Below are 21948 nucleotides of genomic sequence, written 5' to 3'. Positions count from 1 at the left end.
TACTACTGATCCTACAGAAATACCAAGGATCATAAGAGACTACTACAAGCAACTGTATGACAATAAAATGGACACCCTGGAAGAAATGGACAAATTCTTAGAAAGGCAAATCTCCCAAGACTGAACCAGGAGGAAACAGAAATATGAACAGACCAATCACAAGTAATGAAATTGAAACTGTGATTTAAAAACTCCAAGAAACAAAAGTCGAGGACCAGATGGCTTTACAGATGAATTGTATCAAACATATAGAGGGCTTCCCTGGTGGCGCAGTGGTTGAGAGTCCACCTGCCGATGCAGGGGACATGGGTTCGTGCCCCGCTCCGGGAAGATCCCACATGCCGCAGAGTGGCTGGGTCCGTGAGCCATGGCCACTGAGCCTGTGTGTCTGGAGCCTGTGCTCCGCAATGGGAGAGGCCACAAAAGTGAGAGGTCCACATACCACAAAAAAATAATATATATATATATATATATATATATATATATATATATATAGAGAGAGAGAGAGAGAGAGAGAAGAGGTAACATCTATCCTTCTGAAACAGTTCCAAAAATTGCACAGGAAGGAAACCTCCTAAACTCATTCTGTGAGGCCACCATCACCCTGATATCAAAACCAGAAAAAGATATCACAAATAAGGAAAATTATAGACCAATATCACTGATGAATATAGATGCAAAAATCCTCAACAAAATACTCGCAAACAGAATCCAACAACACATAAAAAGGATCATACACCATGATCAAGTGGGATTTATCCTAGGGATGCAAGGATTCTTCAATCTACACAAATCAATCAATGTGATACACCATATTAACAAACTGAAGAATAAAAACCATATGATCATCTCAATAGATGCAGAAAAAGCTTTTAACAAAATTCAACGCCAATTTATGATAAAAACTCTCCACAAAGTGGGCATAGATGGAACCTACCTCAACATAATAAAGGCCATATACAACAAACCCACAGCAAACATTATTCTCAATGGTGAAAAACTGAAAGCATTTCCTCTAAGATCAGGAATAAGACAAGGATGTCCACTCTTGCCACTATTATTCAACATAGTTTTGGAAGTCCTAGCCACAGCAATCAGAGAAGAAAAAGAAATAAAAGGAATCCAACTCGGAAAAGAAGAAGTAAAACTGTCACTGTTTGCAGATGACATGATACTGCACATAGAGAATCCTAAAGATGCCACCAGAAAACTACTAGAGCTCATCAATGAATTTGTTAAAGTTGCAGGATACAAAATTAATGCACAGAAATCTCTTGCATTCCTGTACACTAACATTGAAAGATCAGAAAGAGAAATTAAGGAAACAATCCCATTCACCAATGCAGCAAAAAGAACAAAATACCTAGGAATAAACCTACCTAAGGAGGTAAAAGACCCATACTCAGAAAACTATAAGACACTGATGAAAGAAATCAAAGATGACACAAACAGGTGGAGAGATATACCATGTTCTTGGATTGGAAGAATCAATATTGTGAAAATGACTATACTACCCAAAGTAATCTACAGATTCAATGCAATCCCTATCAAATTACCAGTTGCAGTTTTTACAGAGCTAGAAGAAAAAATCTTAAAATTTGTATGGAGACAGAAAAGACCCCAAATAGCCAAAGCAGTCTTGAGGGAAAAAAACGGAGCTGGAGGAATCAGACTCCCTGACTTCAGACTATACTACAAAGCTACAGTAAGCAAGACAATATGGTACTGGCACAAAAACAGAAACAGATCAATGGAACAAGATAGAACGCCCAGAGATAAACCCACACACCTATGGTCAACTAATCTATGACAAAGGAGGCAAGGATATACAATGGAGAAAAGACAGTCTCTTCAATAAGTGGTGCTGGGAAAACTGGACAGCTACACGTAAAAGAATGAAATTAGAACACTCCCTAACACCATACACAAAAAAAACTCACAATGGATTCGAGACCTAAATGTAAGACCGGACACTATAAAACTCATAGAGGAAAACACAGGAAGAACACTCTTTGACATAAGTCACAGCAAGATCTTTTTTGATCCACCTCCTAGAGTAATGCAAATAAAAACAAAAATAAACAAATGGAACCTAATGAAACTTCAAAGCTTTTGCACAGCAAAGGAAACCATAAACAAGACAAAAAGACAACCCTCAGAATGGGAGAAAGTATTTGCACATGAAGCGACTGACAAAGGATTAATCTCCAAAATGTATAAGCAGCTCATGCAGCTCAATATTATAAAAACAAACAACCCAATCCAAAAATGGGCAGAAGACCTAAATAGACAGTTCTCCAAAGAAGACATACAGATGGCCAAGAAGCACATGAAAAGCTGCTCAACATCACTAATTATTAGAGAAATGCAAATCAAAAAATACTACAATGAGGTATCACCTCACACCAGTTAGAATGGGCATCATCAGAAAATCTACAAACAACAAATGCTGGCGGGGGGGTGTGGAGAAAAAGGAACTCTCTTGCACTGTTGGTGGGAATGTAAATTGATACAGCCACTATGGAGAACAGTATGGAGGTTCCTTAAAAAACTAAAAATAGAATTACCATATGACCCAGCAATCCCACTACTGGGCATATACCCAGAGAAAACAAGAATTCAAAAAGACACATGCACCCCAATGTTCAGTGCAGCACTATTTACAACAGCCAGGTCATGGAAGCAACCTAAATGCCCAACGACAGATGAATGGATAAAGAAGATGTGGTACATATATACAATGGAATATTACTCAGGCATAAAAAGGAACGAAATTGGTCATTTGTTGAGACATGGATGGATCTAGAGACTGTCATACAGAGTGAAGTAAGTCAGAAAGAGAAAAACAAATATCGTATATTAACACATGTATGTGGAACCTAGGAAAATGGTACAGATGAACTGGTTTGCAGGGCAGAAATAGAGACACAGATGTAGAGGACAAACGTATGGACACCAAGGGGCGAAAGTGGTGGGGGGGGGAGGTGTGATGAATTGGGAGATTGGGATTGACATATATACACTAATATGTATAAAATGGATAACTAATAAGAACCTGCTGCATAAAAAAATAAATTAAATAAAATTCAAAAAAAAAAGAACGAACGAACACAAATGTACCATTATCATGATGAATGAGAGACGGGATTCTACAGGTACTTAAAAAAACAATGAATTATTAATATTAGGAAAAACTTTATGCCAATGAGTGTGATAACACAGATGAAATGTACAAATCCCTTGAAAGACATGGATTACCAAATGAACTGAGGTAGAAACTAAAAAGATGAAAAAGTGAATCCTCTATTAAAATCACTCCTGCAGAGAAGATTCTAGCCACTCATGACTTTACTGGTGAATTCTATCTAATATTGAAGGCAGAAATAATACCAGTCTTCTAGAAAATCTTTCAGAAAATACAGAGAGAACACATCCAACTTACTTTATGAAGCCAGAATTACCCTGATACCAACCCAGAGAAAGACATCAGAAGAAAAAATATTAGAAAATCGAATCCACTAAAGCAACAACAACAACAAAACAAATACTAGGAATGCAAGGTTGGTTTATCATTAGAAAATTAACCACTGTAAACCATTATATTAAAAGAATAAGGGGAAGACCATACAATTATCTAAATAGAAGCAGAAAATCACATGATAAAATACAACACCTGTTTCTGTAAACTCTTTGCAAACCAGCAATAAGATAAAACTTCCTCAAACTGATAAAGAGAATTTATAAAAAACCTACAGCAAATATCATACGTAATGATGAAATAGTGAACACTTTCCTCTCTGAAATCTGGAATGGTCAAAGGATGTCCACTCTCACCACATCTATTCAGCCTTATACTGGAAATCCTAGCAAGTGCCATAGGGTGCACACACACACACACACACACACACAGGCATACAGATCGAAAAGGAAGAAGTAAAACTATTTTTTATCCTCAGGACACATGATTGTGTACATAAAAAATTATTCCCAAGGAATCTCCAAAAAGGTACTAGAACTAATCAGTTATGTTAGTAAGATCCCAAAATATAAGGTCAGTATAAGATTCAATGATATTTTAATGTACTAGCAATGAACAATCAAAAAATAAAATTTTAAATACCATTTACAGCAGTATAAAAATATGAAGTATTTAGGCATAAATTTACTAAAATATGTCCAAGAGCTATACACTTCAAAATATTGGTGGGATAAATTTAAAAACATAAAGAAAAGGCGAGGTATAACATGTGTATGGATTAGAAGATTCAATATTGTGAAGATGTCAGTGTTCCCCAAATTGATCTACAGATTCAACAGAATTCTGATCAAATTCTTCGCAGTTCTTTCTGTAGAAACTGACAAGCTAAACTAAAATGTATATGGAAATTCAAAGGACCTAGAACAGCCAAAATAATTATTTAAAAAGAACAAGGTTGGAGGACTCACACTACCTGATCTCAAGATTTAATATAAAGTCACAGAAATGAAGACAGTATGGTATTGGCATAAGGATAGACATACAGGCCAAGACTCTTATTTATACGATGAATTGTTTTGCACAAGGTAATTCAATGTGAACTCTGGGTCTTTTCAAAAGAACAGTTGGATAGCCGTATAGAAAAAGTGAAACTCAATCCTTCTCTCTCACCATACTAAAAGATTAATGTAAAATAGATCATAGACATAACTGCATGACCTTAAAACTATAAAACTTCTGTAAGTGAGCATCAGAGAAACATTTGTGACTGTTGGTTTAAAAAGATTTCTTAAACAGCTAAACAAAAACAAACAAAAAAACTAAAAACAAAAAAACCCTTTTGTTCTTCAGCCAAGTTGAGAAAATGAAAAGGTAAGCCACCACCCGGCAGAATATATTTGTAAAGCAAATATAGCAAGGGGCTGGTGTTAAGACTATGTAGAGAACTCTTACAATGCAAATAACAATAAAAAACATGAACCCAATTTTTTTTTTAAAAAGGAGCAAATGATTTGAACAGAAATTTCATAAAAGAAGATTGACAAATGGCCAATAAGCAAATGAAAGGATGCTCACAGAAACAAATTAAAACCACAATGAGAGACCACTAATCAACCATCTGAATGGTTAAACAACAACTAATGACATCAAGTATTAGTGAAGATGTGGAACAAGTGGAACTTTAATACACTGCTGATGAAAATAAAAAATGGTGCAGCCACTTTGAAAAACAATTTGGCAGTTTTACTGAAGTTAAACCTACTTGCCAAATGACTATCAATACCACTTGTAAATGTCTACACAAGAGAAATGAAATATGTCTACACAAAGACTTGTACATGAACGTTTGTAGCAGCATTATTCATTATAGCCCAAAACTAGAAACAACCCAGATGTCTTCATATGGTTAATGGATAAACACATTGTTGTTTATCCAGTCAATGGAGTATAACTCAGCCATGAAAAGGAACAAGCTATTGATATAACAATACAGATTTATCTCAAAAAACGAAAGAAGCCAGACACAGAAGAATATAGGCTGACAATTCTATTCATATAAAATTCTGGAAAAGGTGAAACTACAGTGACACCAAATAGGTTGCCAGGGGTCAGGGTTGGAGGTGGGGGGGATTGACTGCAGCAGGGAACTTTTAGAGTGATGAATATGTTCTATGTCGTGACTGTGGTGGAGGTTATGTGACTGCGTACATTTGCCCAAACTCATTCACGGTGTACTTAACAGAGGTGAATTATACTGTATGTAAATTAAACTCCCCAAATGTGTCCCCCCAAAAGTAAGAATAATTTCTGGACAGATAAGGACTTCAAACAGGAAATTTCCAAAAAATTACATGTTCTCCTCCCTTGTTGTACATACACAGTCTATCACTGAGAAAGCAATAAGCTGATTCTTGCTTAAGATTAAGAGACACTAGGCAGAGTTTATGAATCCCATCATTACATGGGATATCAGAGGACTGTTCCCATGGATCTGCCACACCCCTGTGCAGTAAGTGTGGCTATCTTTTCCCTCTCTCCTCCAATAGCTTCAAATCTCAGAGACCTTGGCTCAAAATGAGTTGTACACCTGCAACTTTTTCCTCTTGTCTAGCATACCTTCAGGCAGGACCAACCCAATAAGACTATTTTATTTTCACAGTTTACCTAGGGGCATTTGAACTTCCCTGGTACCCGATTTCACTGCCAATTCCTCCTTATCTACTCCAAATCCTTAATGACTCCATTTTCTCTCATTCCCTTCCTTTTCTCCCCTGAAAGCCAATGAAGCAAAGCTTATAACCATCTTCTGTAAAATAACCATTCACACCCCTGAGGTATGATCATTCAATCACACTCCATCCTTGCACACTGAGCTAAATACTCCTTGTGTTCATGCTTTTCATATTTCCCCATATTTCTCCCCAGAGAAAGGCGCCCTGGGCCTCTGGTTGAGAGTGCACTCTGGGAAAAATCATTGTTTTCCAGGAGCCCAGGATTTTGTGTTCCAGGAAGTGAGGAATGGGTTCTGCTACTTATTCATTGCACAACCCTGGGGCAAGTGGCCTCTCTGAGCCTCAGTCTCTTCATCTGATTATTGGGAATCATAATATCTATGAGAGGTGCTGCTGATGAGCACATACTCACTAATTTTCCTCCTCCAATCTTGCTTCCCAATCCAGAAACGTGCTAACTTCCCTTGTACCTTGGAAAGTGTCCCTTGGCAAGTACTATGACTAAACTCTACTTATGTGGGTGATTAAGATATTGCTTAGACACTGTATTTTTGAAAATTAATGAAGCAAGATAATAATAGCTAGTATTGATATAGTCTTTGGTCTGTTATCTTAATTATGCTTTATGAAGCTACTATAAAACTGTTAAGTAAGATTACTGCAAGTTAATTAATATTTATTATACTCCTGGAAGCAAAGTAGAGCCTTTATAAATCAGGTACAGTGAACTAAAGAAAATTCTTCCTGAGTTTGCAGGATCCAGTGCCACTGATGCTGTTGATCTGCAGCTAAATTAACCCTCAATTTTCAGCCAGTGCTGCTGAAATAAGCAGGAACCCTCATGTATGAGGCCTGGTGTGAACTAAGAACCAAGAAGAAAGAACTAAGAAGTCATTGAGGACCTGCAAATTACAGTACTTGAGATAATGCCTGCAAAATGACAATAACAGCCCTTTTTTTCCTTTTATCTCCTATTTTTCCTTTAGTCTTGTCACCAGCTTCCCAATTTGTTGTCTTTCCATTAGTATACACCTGTTCTTTCAGGGGAAGGGAAAAGAGGCGGTGGCAGGGGTAGGGAGGGAATGAAAGATGTGAAAGCACTGAATTAAAAGTAGCTACTGACTTGTCAATCAAACTTTGATTTTGTGCTTCATCAGTGTTCCATTTACCTGTTCTTGCTTTATGCTACGTGGCCTGGTGGTGGTCTGTGATTTGGTGACTTAGTGAGTAGTAATATTGGGTGTCCGTACATGCTTTAATTTACATTATCTTATAGCTGCCTTTGATAAAGCTAAACATGCTTTACACATAGCCTCTCTCCCCCTTATCATCGCAGATTTTCTATTCAAGTTTGTTCCAGAATTGGTTTACATTTAACTATCTAATGGAATGTGGACCAATTTGAGGACAGAAGGGTTGATTACCTTGTATCTAAAAGCCTACCCTGCACTCAGAATAGACAGGTGTGTGTGTATACTCATATGCACACGTAAGTCATTTATAAATATTTACATATTACCATATGTACAAGCCATATTTCTAGGATTTGTCTAGATGTTGGGATTTACCTACACTGTGGTATCGGGGAAGGCATATGACATCTAGCAGAACAGCCCTGAGAGCCAAGCCTGCCTCTAACACTCACTAGCTATGTAACGATGGAAAGTCACTGTGTACTCTTACTGCCCCAGTTTCCTCTTCTTTAAAATGAGGACCATAACACAATAACAATAATTCCACCCATCGCTCCAATCTTATACCTTATTATATTTTCCAGGCACAAAAACCATGCATTTGAAAAATGCAAAATTCTGCCCAAGACTAGTTATTGCTTCCAGATTTTATGGTAAGATGGATATCCAGGTTGTCAGACTGTAATTGAATTTGGTACAATCTGAATACAAAATCTCTCTAATGATTTTAAAAGATTTAAATTCCATGCTTTTCTAAGATAAGTTTCTACTTCACAACTATTAGGATGACTATTATAACAAATATTTTTAAGCCCTCAAAACAACTAATATTGGCAAGGATGTTGAGAAATTAGAACCCTCCTGCATTGCTGGTGGGAATATAAAATGATAAAGCTGCTGTGGAAAAGAGTATGGTGGTTCTTTAAAGAAATTAAACATAAAATTACCATATGATCCAGCAATTCCAATTCTGGGTATGTATCCAAAAGAATTGAAAATAAGGACTTGAACAGATATTTGTAAACCAATGATCATAAGAGCATTCACACTAGCCAAAAGATGGAAGTGGATAAACAAAATGCGTTCTCTCCATACGATGGAGTATCATTCAGCCTTAAGAAGAAATGAAGTTCTGACACACTCTACAACAGGGGTGAAATTGGAGGACATAATTAAAAGTGAAAGTAGTCAGACACAAAAGGACAAATATTGTGATTCCACTTATAGGAAGTACCTGGAATAGTCAAATTCATAGAGACAGAAAGTAGAATAGAGGCTTCCAGGGACTGGTAGAAGTGGAGACTTACTTAATGGGTACAGAGTTTCAGTTTGGGAGAATGAAAAGTTCTGGAGACGGAGAATGGTGATGCTTGCACAACAACGTGAACGTACTTAATTCCACTTATTTAAAAATGGTTAAAAGGTAAATTTTGTTATGTATATTTTACCACAATTAAAAACTTTTCCCATGCTTTTTTTCCTGATCTAGCTACTTTAACTACCGGTCTTTTAAATACTACATTTCAAAGTTACCCAGCTTGAAAGACCCAGTAGAAACTGGTTAACAAGAGAAATTACTGGGGTGGGACCTTGGTCATGTAACCATCCCCCCGCACCAAGTTGTGAAATGCTTTCTCTCAGCTGCGGTAGCTCTTATTTTAAAGTATAACCATGTGTTCAAGTTTTATACATACCTATATCTCATTCCATAGTACTATCTGTATCCTATTCCATACCTTTAAAAAAAAAAAAAAAAAAAACTTGGGCTTCCCTGGTGGCGCAGTGGTTAAGAGTCCGCCTGCTGATGCAGGGGACACGGGTTTGTGCCCCGGTCCGGGAAGATGCCACATGCCGCGGAGCGGCTGGGCCCGTGAGCCATGGCCGCTGAGCCTGCGCATCTGGAGCCTGTGCTCCGCAACGGGAGAGGCCACAGCAGTGAGAGGCCCACGTACCGCAAACTCTTTTATTTATTTTATTTTTAATAAATTTAATTATTTTTGGCTGCTTTGGGTTTTCATTGCTGCGCGCAGGCTTTCTCTAGTTGCGGCAAGCAGGGGCTACTCTTCGTTGCGGTGCGCGGGCTTCTCACTGTGGTGGCTTCTCTTGTTGCTGAGCATGGGCTCTAGGTGTGCGTGCTTCAATAGTTGTGGCTTGCGGGCTTAGTTGCTCTGCGACATGTGGGATCTTCCCGGATCAGGGCTCGAACCCATGTCCCCTGCATTGGCAGGCGGATTCCTAACCACTGCACCACCCCGGAAGTCCCCATACCTTTTTAAAAACAATTTTATTTATTTATTTGGTTGCACGGGGTCTTTGTTGAGGTAGTCAGGCTCCTTAGTTGCGGCATGCGAACTCTTAGTTGTGGCAGGCATGTGGGATCTAGTTACCTGACCAGGGATTGAACCCGGGCCCCTGGCATTGGGAGCACAAAATCTTATCCACTGTGCCACCAGGGAAGTCCCCATACCTTTTAAAACGAGGTGGACATGCACCCTTTTCAAAAAGTGTTCATTTTATGTTATTTTGTTGTTGGGTTTGGTTTTGTTGGGGTGGTGGCGGCTTTTGTTTTATGTTTTCTTCCTTGTTTTGCTTCCTTTCACGGCAACACGCTTTGCACTATATGGTCACGCCTTCGTTTCCACCACTGTCCTTTCTCATCCTTCACTTGTCCTGACTCTCGAAGCCTCCCAGCTAATTTATCGTGCATCAGTGAAAACGTAACCCTTCACCTGCATCGTACTTTCAGACAATCTCAGATCCGTCTGGTTTTCTTCCAAGGAACTTCTAACTCGCCAGCCGCCCCACAGCTGCATTGTGTTACTTCCTCTCCTCTCCTACCTGAAGGCCCTGTCTTCCTCAACCAAGACCTTTTCCCTGATAGGTCCCTGTTCACCTTCGGGACTGGAGCATTCCCTCATTTCTCGGTACATTTTCCTCCATGTCCACCCCTGCCCTGGAACTAAGTGCTCCCCCAACACTGTTCACTCAGGTCGAATGCACCACAACGTGCGTGTGTATTGGCTCCTTTTCTCTCCTTCCCCTGCCAAGAAATTTCTCTGCCTAGCATCCTGCTTGTTCTCAAGTTCATTTTCATTTCGCTTTGCTGGTGCTCTTTACATAATGTTTCTAAATAGGAAATTGGAAATTTAAGAACGTTTTCTATGTTCTTTTTTTTTTTTCCCAAATGATATTGTAGCATGAAAAACATCTGATTCCCAAGAAAACCTCTGAATTTCATGATGGTTCCTCTCCATTGTTGGGCTAAATTCGCTGCCTTTTCATCACCTTGGCGTTTAGTCACATTAGCCTGATTGTTCCATGAGAAGATTTCAGTCTCTGCCTTGCCTTTTATTGGCCCTGGTCCCGAGCAGCCTTCATGGGAGGGTGGATTTGAACGTGGTGGTCTGCTGTGTCCTGGGCAGGGAGGCAGCTCAGCATTGCAGGTCAAAACGTGGCTCTGAGCCAGACATGCAGGTTTGGGCCCTACATCCACCACTTGCTGCACCCCAGTCAGCTCTGTGAACTTGGGCAGATAACTCAGCCTCCGTGAGCTTCTGCTTCCTCATCTGCAACATGAAGGGGCTTTACAGTATCTACCTCTCTGTGGGAATTGATGAGCTAACACCCAAAGGTCGGTGCCATGAGTTGACAATCACCCAGCATCTGGACTGCATGCTCCCCTGGGCAGGACCTCGCTTTCCCCGCCTTGTCCCTGGGTGGGGACCCAGGGTGCCATGCGCAACCTGCCTGGCTGGCACACAGCGGAGTGTGAAGGGGGCAGGTGGGGGATGAAGACAGGCGATGCTCTCTGGTGCCATGCTTGCCTGACCCTCAGGGCCTTCCCTTTATGACACTCGCCACCCCCTTGGCGGATGCCTCATTCACAAGCCCACACTAGAAACACGTACACCCTTCTTGTGCAGCCTCCTCCTTTCAGTTCCGGCATGTGCTTCATACCAGACGTCACGTTTCTTCTCAACCTGGACGCCCTCAGACTTTTCTCTTGTCTCATCCCGGGAAAGCTTGCCTCGTCCTGCCAGATCCAGACCCAGTCCCCAGTCTGGGCTCACCAAATGGCTTACCTCTTCTTCCACCTCTTTTATACCCCTGGGTCTCTCTCCAGGAAAGGGAATCTGTGCTCTGCCTGCCTTGCATTGTTTGGAAACCATGTCCACCTTTATAATGAAAGGCTTGTGCAGTTATAGTCTGATTTTAGTAACACAGGGGCTTCCCGTCCTGGAGACAAGGCTTTTCCCATTTGAAAACATGTCTCAGCCTCTGCCCTTCCTGTGAAGGTCACACCAGAGTGCAGGCTCTGGCACCGGGCAGTCTGGGTTTGAGTCCAGATCTCCTACTCTTTAGCTGTGTAACCCGGGGCAAGGTACTTAACTTCTCTGTGCCTCATTCGTACAACGGGCTTTTACATCTCACAGGTTGTTGTGGGGATTAAATGAGATAATGCCTGTAGGATGCTTAGTGTTTAGAACGTAGTAACGTTCCCAGTAAATATTTCTGAGACTCCTACCACCAGTAGCTAGTCTTGCCGTGCTTTCTAATTTCTGCTTTTTGTTCAGCCAAGCCACCCAGAATCGCAAGGACACGTTGTGCTGGGCAGAGCTCATGTCCAGTTCCCGCCCGGGTCAGCACCCACATCCGTCCTTCCGTCCTGCCGTCTTCTCCCCTGGGCATTCCCACGGGAGCTGGCGGCACTGCATGAGGACTCACGGACGCTTCCTCTAGGCACCCGGGTGCAGCTCGGCTGAAATCTGTCCTCCCGTCTCTGTGCCTCCAGCAATGGCCACTGTCAGTTACTGGGCCAACAGTGAGAGCCAGCACAGGGCGAGGTGACACAGACGGTCTCGGGAACCCGGAACACGTGGTGGTGACAGATACATACGTGAAGCTTCAGAAACCGACGCGGAGGCTCAGCGAGAGGGGTCGGCCGTGGGGGCAGGTGGGCGCGCAAACCACCTGCGGGTGGAGGCCACAGAGGGCCGGGAGGGCGTGATGCTGAGGTGGGGCCTTGGGGGCAGCGCATTCCAGGCAGAGGGAAGGACTTGAGGGAAGCCCAGAGCTAAATGCAGCCACGTGTTACCGGAGTGTGAGGGACAGAACGCTGCGACTCCGACTGAAGTTGATCAAAATACCAGCTGGATGGCTGATAAAACCTCCTGGAGAACGCAGCTTGATCCTCAGGCTGGCTCCCTAATAAATCCGCCCCCCCCCGAAAAAAATTACCTCCCCAAACTGCTGGCCTCTTCCTCAGGGTAGAAGCTGCCCAGGTGTCACACCACACGGGATGAGACAGATCCAGAGGGGCCACATGAGTGTCATCCCTCTCCCTGTCCCGTGCCCGCTGCCGTGTGGGAGACACTCCTCTCTGGGAACTGCGGAGTGGAGACGTGGGCCCTGCACTGACGTGCCCACCACCACCCGCTGTGCTCCATGCCGCTCTCCCCGCTGCATGCGGAGCCCAGGGTTCACCCCTCTGTAGAAGCTCTGTCTACACTGGGAATTCTTGCCTGTCCTGCCAACGCTGGGAGCCAGAATCCTGACTGCAGGGTCCACTGTTGTGTATCAGGAGCTGACATGAATGTGTAACGCTACTTGCACTAATTTCAGAGTCAGAACTTCATAAAGAAAACCAAAGGATGTACTGAAATATCATGTAGGCACCTCGAACTCACAGTGCTTCTCTACAACCAGGTCCTCTTTCAGTGTCGCCTGTTTCAATAAATTGCTGCACCAGCCAAGCACGGCAGAGCCATCCTTAACACTTCCTCTTCCATCCACTACCAAGTCCTGCCCATCCTACCTCCCAAATATCTGCCCAATCCATGTGCACCTTTTCCTCTTCCTCGAAAACCCCAGTCCAAGCTACCACCACTTCCTTCCTGGACTCCTAAGAAAGCCACATGCCATTTGAACATCCCCAATCCATTTTCCAGCCAAAACCAGGGTGATTGTTTTCAAAGTAGAAACCTAGCGGTGTCTCCACCACCCACTCCCTTCTCTGCTCCTAGGATGGAGATCCAAGTTCTCACCAGGACCAATGGGGTTTGCACGGTCCCAGCCTCCTGCCTCTGCTTGTTCCCACACAGAGGCTTCCTCTCTCCCTTCTCCTCCCCTATCTCCTGGACCTCTGCTCACCTTCCACCTGGGAGCTTCCTCACCCTCACTGTCAGGCCGATGCATCCCTCAGAACTCTGCCCATACGGAATTCCCTCAGGGAAGCTGCCCTGACATTCCCAGCAACCTCAGATACCTGGTCACCTGTCCTTGGAGCCCCTGTTCCCGCCCAGCCCTCACCAGGTTTCCTTGATCAGGCTGCAATCAGCATGATCTTTCCGCCTCTCCCACCAGCTTGTATGTTCCCTGAGGAGGGCTTTGCTCCCCTCAGTCTCCCCAGGGCCTAGGACAGTAGTAGAGACACAATATAAATTAATGAACTCCTCACTATGAATTTAGAGGCCATCAAAAAGAGTCCTACCAGTGGGCTCCTTAAGTATGAAATCTAATGCCAAATCCCTATGTAATTTTAAACAGGTCTTTCACTAAAACTGGGGGAGAAATGTCATAATGAGAGCTACATGGAGGGTACGTTTTGCATACATTTGCAGAAGTGGAGAGGTGTGTAAAATGACATTCTCTGGAAAAATTCCCAGACTATTAATATTAACCCAAGGTTAAAACGAAAAGTTATTTCCCTGGTGAGTTGCACTGAACAGGAAAGTAACACGTGAGGGTGGAGCATCATCTCACGGACCTCTGAGCTCTTCATGACTTTGGAGGAGGGAAAAGAAACTTCTCAGAGCAGGCAAGGGTGAGGCAGTAAATGTCTCTGCAGCAACTGCTCTAACAGATTTATTTGTGGTTATAAGATGGAGCAATACAGACATGGAGTTCGTCGCATCTATCATTAGGGTGCTAATGAGAAAACATCACACACATATCACCTCAAAGCTGCAATTGAAAGAATCACTGTATCACTGGAAGGAGCTAGAAATGGAGTAATCAACATCCACAAAATCTATTGTTCCCAGGGTGCAAAATTGAGGGATTATTTCTACTGCAAGTCAGAATGAAACCTGTTTACGTTTGTCAGCAAAATGATCACATTTTACACCATTAACATTTGGCAAGATGGAGCACCCTCCATTAGCTAATCTGTAGATGCCCCAACCACGGATCTGGGAAAACAAAGAGCCTGGCGGTGCTGACTGGTCCCCACCGAGCCGGAACGATGAGTGAGGGCTGCGTCTGGGTTACAACTCAGGTAAGGCGGCATCCTCGTGGGTAAAATGGAATGGTTCATTAAAACAATTCAGGATCTGGTGACTGCTGGGAAAAATGTCACCGGGATGCATTAAATGTCAGGAGGTACTCAGGCGCGGACCGCTGGCACATTCAGATATGCATGGGGTGGCCATAAAAGGCCTGGGACATAGCAGTAAATAAGATAAACACCCCTCATTAACTAACGTCCCAAGGACAGAGAGCAGGCTCCATGTATTTGGCTCTAAACATCGCCACTTGAGCCCCCAGTGCCAAATGCTGAGCTGGGACCCCTCCCCGTCCTCCAGCCCGGCTTTCTCCTGGGGATGCGGCCACTTGACAATGTCCTCTGGTTTCAGTCCTTCTTGGTGGAATCTAGCAAATGACTTTTCCCAGCTTCACCTGGCCTCCAGTCCTAGCCGTCCTTCTTGGCTCAAAACTCATTTGTCATCTGGGAAGTAAGGTTCACAGGAACCACCCACCTGCGGGCCACTGGACATTCTCCCCAGGGAGAGGAGCCCTCACAAGACGCTGCAAAGCAAAACTTGCCTGGTGTGGGGATAGATGTGGTTGAACAGTGAGCACTTCATGGAACACAGAGGATACTCCTAATGACTTGCTGGAGATTATCCAACAGATCCATCAACAGTGCCAAGACTGAAAACTAACCATTGGTCCCCAAATTTTCCTTGATAAATGGATTTGTGGAGTTTTATACATGTGAATCTAAGAAAATATTTTGAAATAGAAACAAGATTTATTAAGAAAGAATCATCACTCAGAATTTGTGCTGACACATAATGGGTGCTCAAGTATTTATTGAACAAACAAATGAAAGAGTGAATCCTGATTCCAAGAACAGACGTGTTACCATGGAGTAAAGTAAAGCATTCCATCTTATTACGCAAACTGTTCTTAGCAGAAGTATGACAAAAACCAATCCACATGAAGCAAATAAATGCAGGGCCCTGGGAGCAGGGCTGCCACAGGTATTGTTATGCAGAAGGATTAGCAATTGTGGAAACTAAGAGCCATCGAGGTAAACGAACTTTAGTCAGCAAACGGGGCCATTTAATATGTACTAGCTGGACAGCTTACAGTTGTCCATGGCTGGGCTAAAATCCAAACTGGAATCTTCTAGCACAGAAGACTCACTAATGGACTTTTCCAATGTGATCCCTACTGCCGTGATGAAACATGAGACGGATGTGAGCTCCAGACAATGGTATCTCTACTTTGCATTTGCATGGTGCTTTGAAAAAGTACTTCTATCCATTATGTCATTTGCACACACAGTATCTCTGGGAGGAGAGTGAGGGTGATATCGCCCTCTGTAGAGATGGAAAACCGAAGCTGCAGGAAGCGTCCCTTGCCCTTGGTGGCCCCGGGGTCAAGGGGGAGCTGGACAGAACCTTCTCCCCTCCTCTCAGCTCTGCGTCACAGCAGGCAGGTAGCTACATATGAACAGAGAAAGGGACGCAGGGGCCAAACAGCAGGAAACCACGCAGCTTGCAAACAGCAGGGGTCCATGGGCAAAGAAACGCAGAAACTTCCAGACTGACAGGAAACCACACATGTTGGGGTAATAAGTGTCCTGGAGACAAAGACAGGCAGGAAAAGGGGGGAATCTCCAGCGCCTCAGTGTAACTTGTTGCTCGTTAAGCTCTCATCACAATAAAATGAGCCTTGCAGATAATAAGCACCCACCAGGCACCGAAGCCATGACACTTCCGATCAAAGCTAAATAAGGACAAAAATCCCTCCTCCCCTGGGGAAGGTGGCGGTGAGATGAAAGCCAGGGATTACAACCCCCAAACCCCTCCCTTTCCAGTGAATATTCCGCCCCTTCATCTGTATGCCCCACATAACCAGCTTGCCAAAGAAACTCAGGGCAGCTATGCACCTGAAACTGCCTGCTCTCTTTTCAAGAGTGTCCTATCGCTTAAATTTTCACTTTGCTTTCTTAACTTCCCTGTCTCGTCTCTGAATTCTTTCTGCCATGAGAGACAAGAACCTTTTACCAGGAACATCTGGACCTAGCAAGAGACCAAGTCCCACTGGGACACTAAATTCCTCCCACCTCTGGCTACTTGTCTGTGTGTTCCCTCTGCTTAAAAAACACCCTTCCCCACCCCATCCCCACATTCTGTAGGTAGAGAACTTCACATCTCAGCTTAAACAAACTTTTCAGAGAGGCATTCACAGGTCACCCCATCCAAATTTGTCCTACTTTTCGTGTCCTTCTCAGAACTCATCAAACTGTGTAATGACCTGTTTATTTCTGTGTATAAATATCTGCCCACCTCAGGAGCCCTAAGCTGCACAAAGGGCAGAGACCCTTTCGGGTTTGTTCCCTGATAAAACCTGCTTCACTGGCATCATCCCCACCTGCACTGTGTCTGTTATCAACCTCTAAGCTCCAAACCCAGCCGCTATACTCCCCTTGGAGTCGGGGGCTGTTTCTGCAAACACCAGCTCTCCTTTGCCAGCTGGTCTCAATAGGGGGCGCTAGAGGGAGCCTGGGCAGGTGGCAGGTGGCAGGTGGCAGGAGGAGGGAGGAGGGATTTGCTCCTTCTTGCTGGCTCTTCCTGCCAGAGTTTCCCAAGCAGTTTCCAGGTTTTGTTTTCTTTTTTCTTTTCCTTTCTACATTCCCTGAGGTTTCCATCATGCCCTTAGGCATTCACTCCCCAAACCAGAGGTCTGAGTCCCAGCTCTGTAGGTTCTCTCCACCAAGGGCACAGGTCACATAATGTATATAATTATACATATATTATATGCATAATCATCTCAATGTTCCCCCAGCCCCAGTGGGTGGTGGCTGCTTCCTGCAGTTACTACCTGCATTCCCCTTTCACTTCTTCGGTCCACCAATCCTTGCTAACCAGTTTCTCATATTAAATTCTCTCTGTTAAGATAACTAGTGTAGTTTCTGTTTCCCTGACTGGACCCCTGCTGATACAATCACCAAAGTCATCATCATGGTTAATATTTACTGAGTGTTTATTACACACCAAACACTGCTCCAAGGGTTTCACGTGAATCCTTCTAATTTTCCCGATTAATTGAGGTAGGCACCAGTCCCTGAGACTTACAAAAAGAAATGGAGAAACAGATTCAGGAAGTTGCCTAAGATTTCACAGCCAGTAAAAAACAGAGCCGGGATGCTCCTGAATGAATGAATGAATGAATGAATGAATGAATGAGGGAATGAAGCCCTCGGTGCGCCAGGACCAAAGGCGCGTTGCCGCGCAGTGAGCCATCCTGGCGTCCGCTCCCCACACCTTCCCACTTAGAAGCCCTTAATGTGGTTTGGTCTCCAGTCTGAACACTTGCAGGTACTGCTGTTCAGCCCATTCTTAGAGATTGGCCCGAACAAGACAAGAAAATCTCCTTCCCTGAACCTCAGTCTCTGTGTTCAGCCGCCTCGGTCAGCGAAGGTCGGGGAAGCGGTGAGCACCAGGCAGGTGGTGGGAGGCGGAGCCAGGGGCCATCTCAGGGGGTACCTGAAGGGATGTGGTGTCCATCACATAACCCCTGCGCTGCTCTTGCTTCTGCCTCACAAAGTCCTGGAGGGCCACCAGGAAAGGCAGAGTGCTTACTGGGGGCATAATGGAGAGGGTTGAAGCTTCAAAACATTGGTGGATGCCTAACGCTGAAGAGGAACTACGCTTTGGAGTGAGGTTGTTAGGAGTAACCCTGCCGCGCTTGGGCTGAGGGTGCTCTGGAGCAGTAGAGGCTCTCCTCCACTCTGCAAGATAATTACTTCAATTTCCTTCACTCACATGGACGTTTAATTTTATAACATTGCTATTGGGCCCAGGAAAAATCCCCTCAGAGCCCATTATTAACTTCCTGAAAATGGAAAGCATCATCTCAGAACAAATAGCTAAAATAATATTTTGCCAGCATTTTATTTTTGCGTTGTGAAGGGGGAAGCTAAGCAGTCTTTTGGAGTTTGGTGTGTTAGAACAAAGTGCTTTAGAAACAAAGGAAACTGAACCAAATGGTAAGGGAGATGGGGGGAGACTTTTCTCCTCCCGACAACCTTGGAGCCCAGTCATCACTCTTCAGAGAGGGAATGGTGGACCAGGGCAGAGGCGAGACCTGCCCCTGAGGAGACCCCGGCCTCCCGCGCCATGCCTGGTGCTCCTGTGTGGCGGTTTGGACCCTGGACTCTTCCCCATCCACTCTGCCTCTTGCATCCACAAGCTCAGAATTTGGCATCTCTCAGTTACGCCCTCAAATAATCAACTCGTGTTAACACACGGCACTCTCAGCCACAGCTGGGCTGAGCATCTACCCACACTGTCCTGTTTTCTGGGCCTTTGGGCTGGCAAATGGGATTCCATTTCTCAACACCCAGACTGAGAGTTTAGATCAGGCTTACCCCAGGGCCGGGAGCAGCTCGGTTCACTAACCATCCTGAAAGCAGAGAGAATGACAGGGGTTTTCTTCCTGCCCGAGTTCCCTTACTACCCCACGCTCACTGCTTCACTGCTCACCCATCACCGATCACCGAGGATTTACTGTGGGGCTTCCTGGGCCCACCTTTGCCTCAGCACGCGTGAGTGTGGGGCATCCTGTCCTGCAGCCTGAGCCCCTCAGTGCCGGACATGGGTGCTTGACACATGGCTGGCCTGGCGGTCATCCTGAAGAAATGCATTTATTAATTTACTGGTATAGGAAGCACTCACTCTGAGACGTATTCAGAAACACGTTTTAAAACTATAATCCAGAAACGTAGTTTAAATTTTAAATAAATACACTAACCAGTGCAATTTGAACAAGGCTGCAATGTGGTGAATTTAGGAATCGATGCTGACATTGATCTTGGAATTCCAGTCCCCCCCCCCGCTTCAAAATGCCTGGGTTGTGGGTTGGATGAACTGGAGGTTGTGCAGGAACGTTCTAAGGATGCAGAAAGCTAGGCACAGAAGACTTTCCTTGGGGGCAGAGGCCAAGAGAAAGGACTGGGCTGACCTGCCATGGGAACAAACTTGCTAATGCAGATGCTCATTTTAATTATACCTTCTGTGTTAGGTACTAATATGTTAGATGCTGAGTTAAACAGTCCCCTCCGGAGAAACTTCCCTCCCTCCTCACCACCTTCCTCCCCACCTCCCACTCTCCCATCCCCAAAGCCTCTTCCACACACGCTTCAAGCTTTATTTCATCCACTTAATGCACTCTGCTCTGTGCTCAGGTACTTAAAAATCTCCCATTACTATCACTCTGGCTCTTTTACGGCTTTTTTTATTTGCTCTATCATTTCACAGTCCAGTTGCTCTTTTTGGTCAGGTGGACTATAAAATACTCCAATAACAAGTTCACACCAGGAGCCTGTGGCGGGCTCAATCCATAATGGCTGCAGACTCTTCTGTTACTAGCGTGTCCCAAGTCAACACTTCCCAAAGGCTGCACATTCTCCTCCTACCTGGAGAACTGCTTTCCTCTCTCTTCTGTTGACTGCTCAGAGGGTATCTCCTTTCATACTAACAATTTTCCTTTCAAATAATCCAGCTTTTTCCAGCCTTACTTCTTAATTATCTCTCTTTTCTAAAGGTATTTTTATCTATTGCTATACACTTAATATTATTTCTCTCTATATTGACGCTGGTAACTATGAAATAAAATCGGTGATGTAGCCCGTCTCTGTGGAATGTCTTCACTGGCATGCGACCTTTGCCTCTATCTTCGTAACACCTTCGCAGGCTCAGTACCCACCTGGGGAGGGACAATGGCTAAGAGCGCCCCCGCCCGGGGGTCAAACCTCACACTACCTGTTCTGTGTCCTTGAGCCTCTCTGAGTCTGTTTTCCGTTTCATCTGTGAGATGGGAAGAATAATAGCTCCTCCCCTGGGGGTCGTCCTGAGGACAGGACCTGAGTAAGCACCTGGTACACATGGGGCTTATTACCAGGGGTCAGAGGGAGCATGTCTCTCTCCTGGGGGCACATCTCGTAGAAGAACACAGTCCTTGCCGATCCCCTTCTGGCCTCAATCTCAACCAAGAACGGCCCAGACAGAATTCAAAACCCCGCGTCACTGCTGCCCGGCCAAGGCCAAACCTGCGTCAGCCAAATGCAGCTTGTCCTGAGTAATTAGCCTCTGCATAAGGACGTGTGGGTGTTCACTTACTAATTCAGATCCAAGATGACTCGTAGGCTTCTATCACCTCATTTCATTAATCCAAATTTACTTTAAAGTTTATTTTCTAAAAGCATCTCCCAGGCTTATAATATCAGTAGAAATCTTGTATCAACGAGGCCAAATTTGAGAGTATTATTATTATCGCTATCTTTCTTCAAAAGAATTTTTTATTACATATTAACTGTATACCAGACTAAGGGTGAGGTGCTCAGCAAGTATCTTAACTTGTAAAATGCTTTGAGGTGGGTGTTATTTTCACCCATTTTACAGATAAGGAAACTGAGCCGGAGAGAGGCTAAAAGTCTTTCTTTGCAAGGTCACATCGCTGGAAAGCTAGTGGCAGATGGGATGCAAGCTTAAGCTTGTCTGACTCCTGTTCTTGGACGTTCCCTCCCAAATCCGCCCTCTGGAAGAGGACTGCATCTCTCGGGCCCCACCTGGTCCCACGTGGGCTCACATACACTGGCCTCTCATTTCCCAGTCACTTGGAATTCCGATATCATGAGTTAGAAAGCGCCAGTGTATCAAAGTGTTGGTGGGTCCAGAACATCGGCTCGGTGTATGAAGGATGGAGTATTTATTACCTGCAATCATTCTTCACACTGAACCCCTGCCACACTAATTGCTGGCTGGAACATAATATGGAGCTATCCAATGACAGCAGTACATTCATATCACACAAATATTTTACATAAAATTTGTGTACTTTTTCTATCAATTCATCCCATTACAAGTAATAACCTAAAATTGAGATTCTTGGGACTTCCCTGGTGGCGCAGTGGTTAAGAATCCACCTGCTGGGGCTTCCCTGGTGGCGCAGTGGTCGAGAGTCCGCCTGCCGACGCAGGGGACGCGGGTTCGTGCTCCGGTCCGCGAAGATCCCACATGCCGCGGAGCGGCTGGGCCCGTGAGCCGTGGCCGCTGAGCCTGCGTGTCCGGAGCCTGTGCTCTGCAACGCGAGAGGTCGCAACAGTGAGAAGCCCGCGTACAGCAAAAAAAAAAAAAAAAAAAGAATCCACCTGCTAATTCAGAGGACATGGGTTCGAGCCCTGGTCCAGGAAGATTCCACGTGCCACAGAGCAACTAAGCCCGTGCTCCACAACTGAGCCTGTGCTCTAGAG

Source organism: Mesoplodon densirostris, chromosome 1 (assembly GCF_025265405.1).
Source record: "Mesoplodon densirostris isolate mMesDen1 chromosome 1, mMesDen1 primary haplotype, whole genome shotgun sequence".
Classification (NCBI taxonomy): domain Eukaryota; kingdom Metazoa; phylum Chordata; class Mammalia; order Artiodactyla; family Ziphiidae; genus Mesoplodon; species Mesoplodon densirostris.
The sequence above is the reverse complement of the archived record's forward strand: the minus strand, read 5'-3'. Positions refer to the sequence as shown.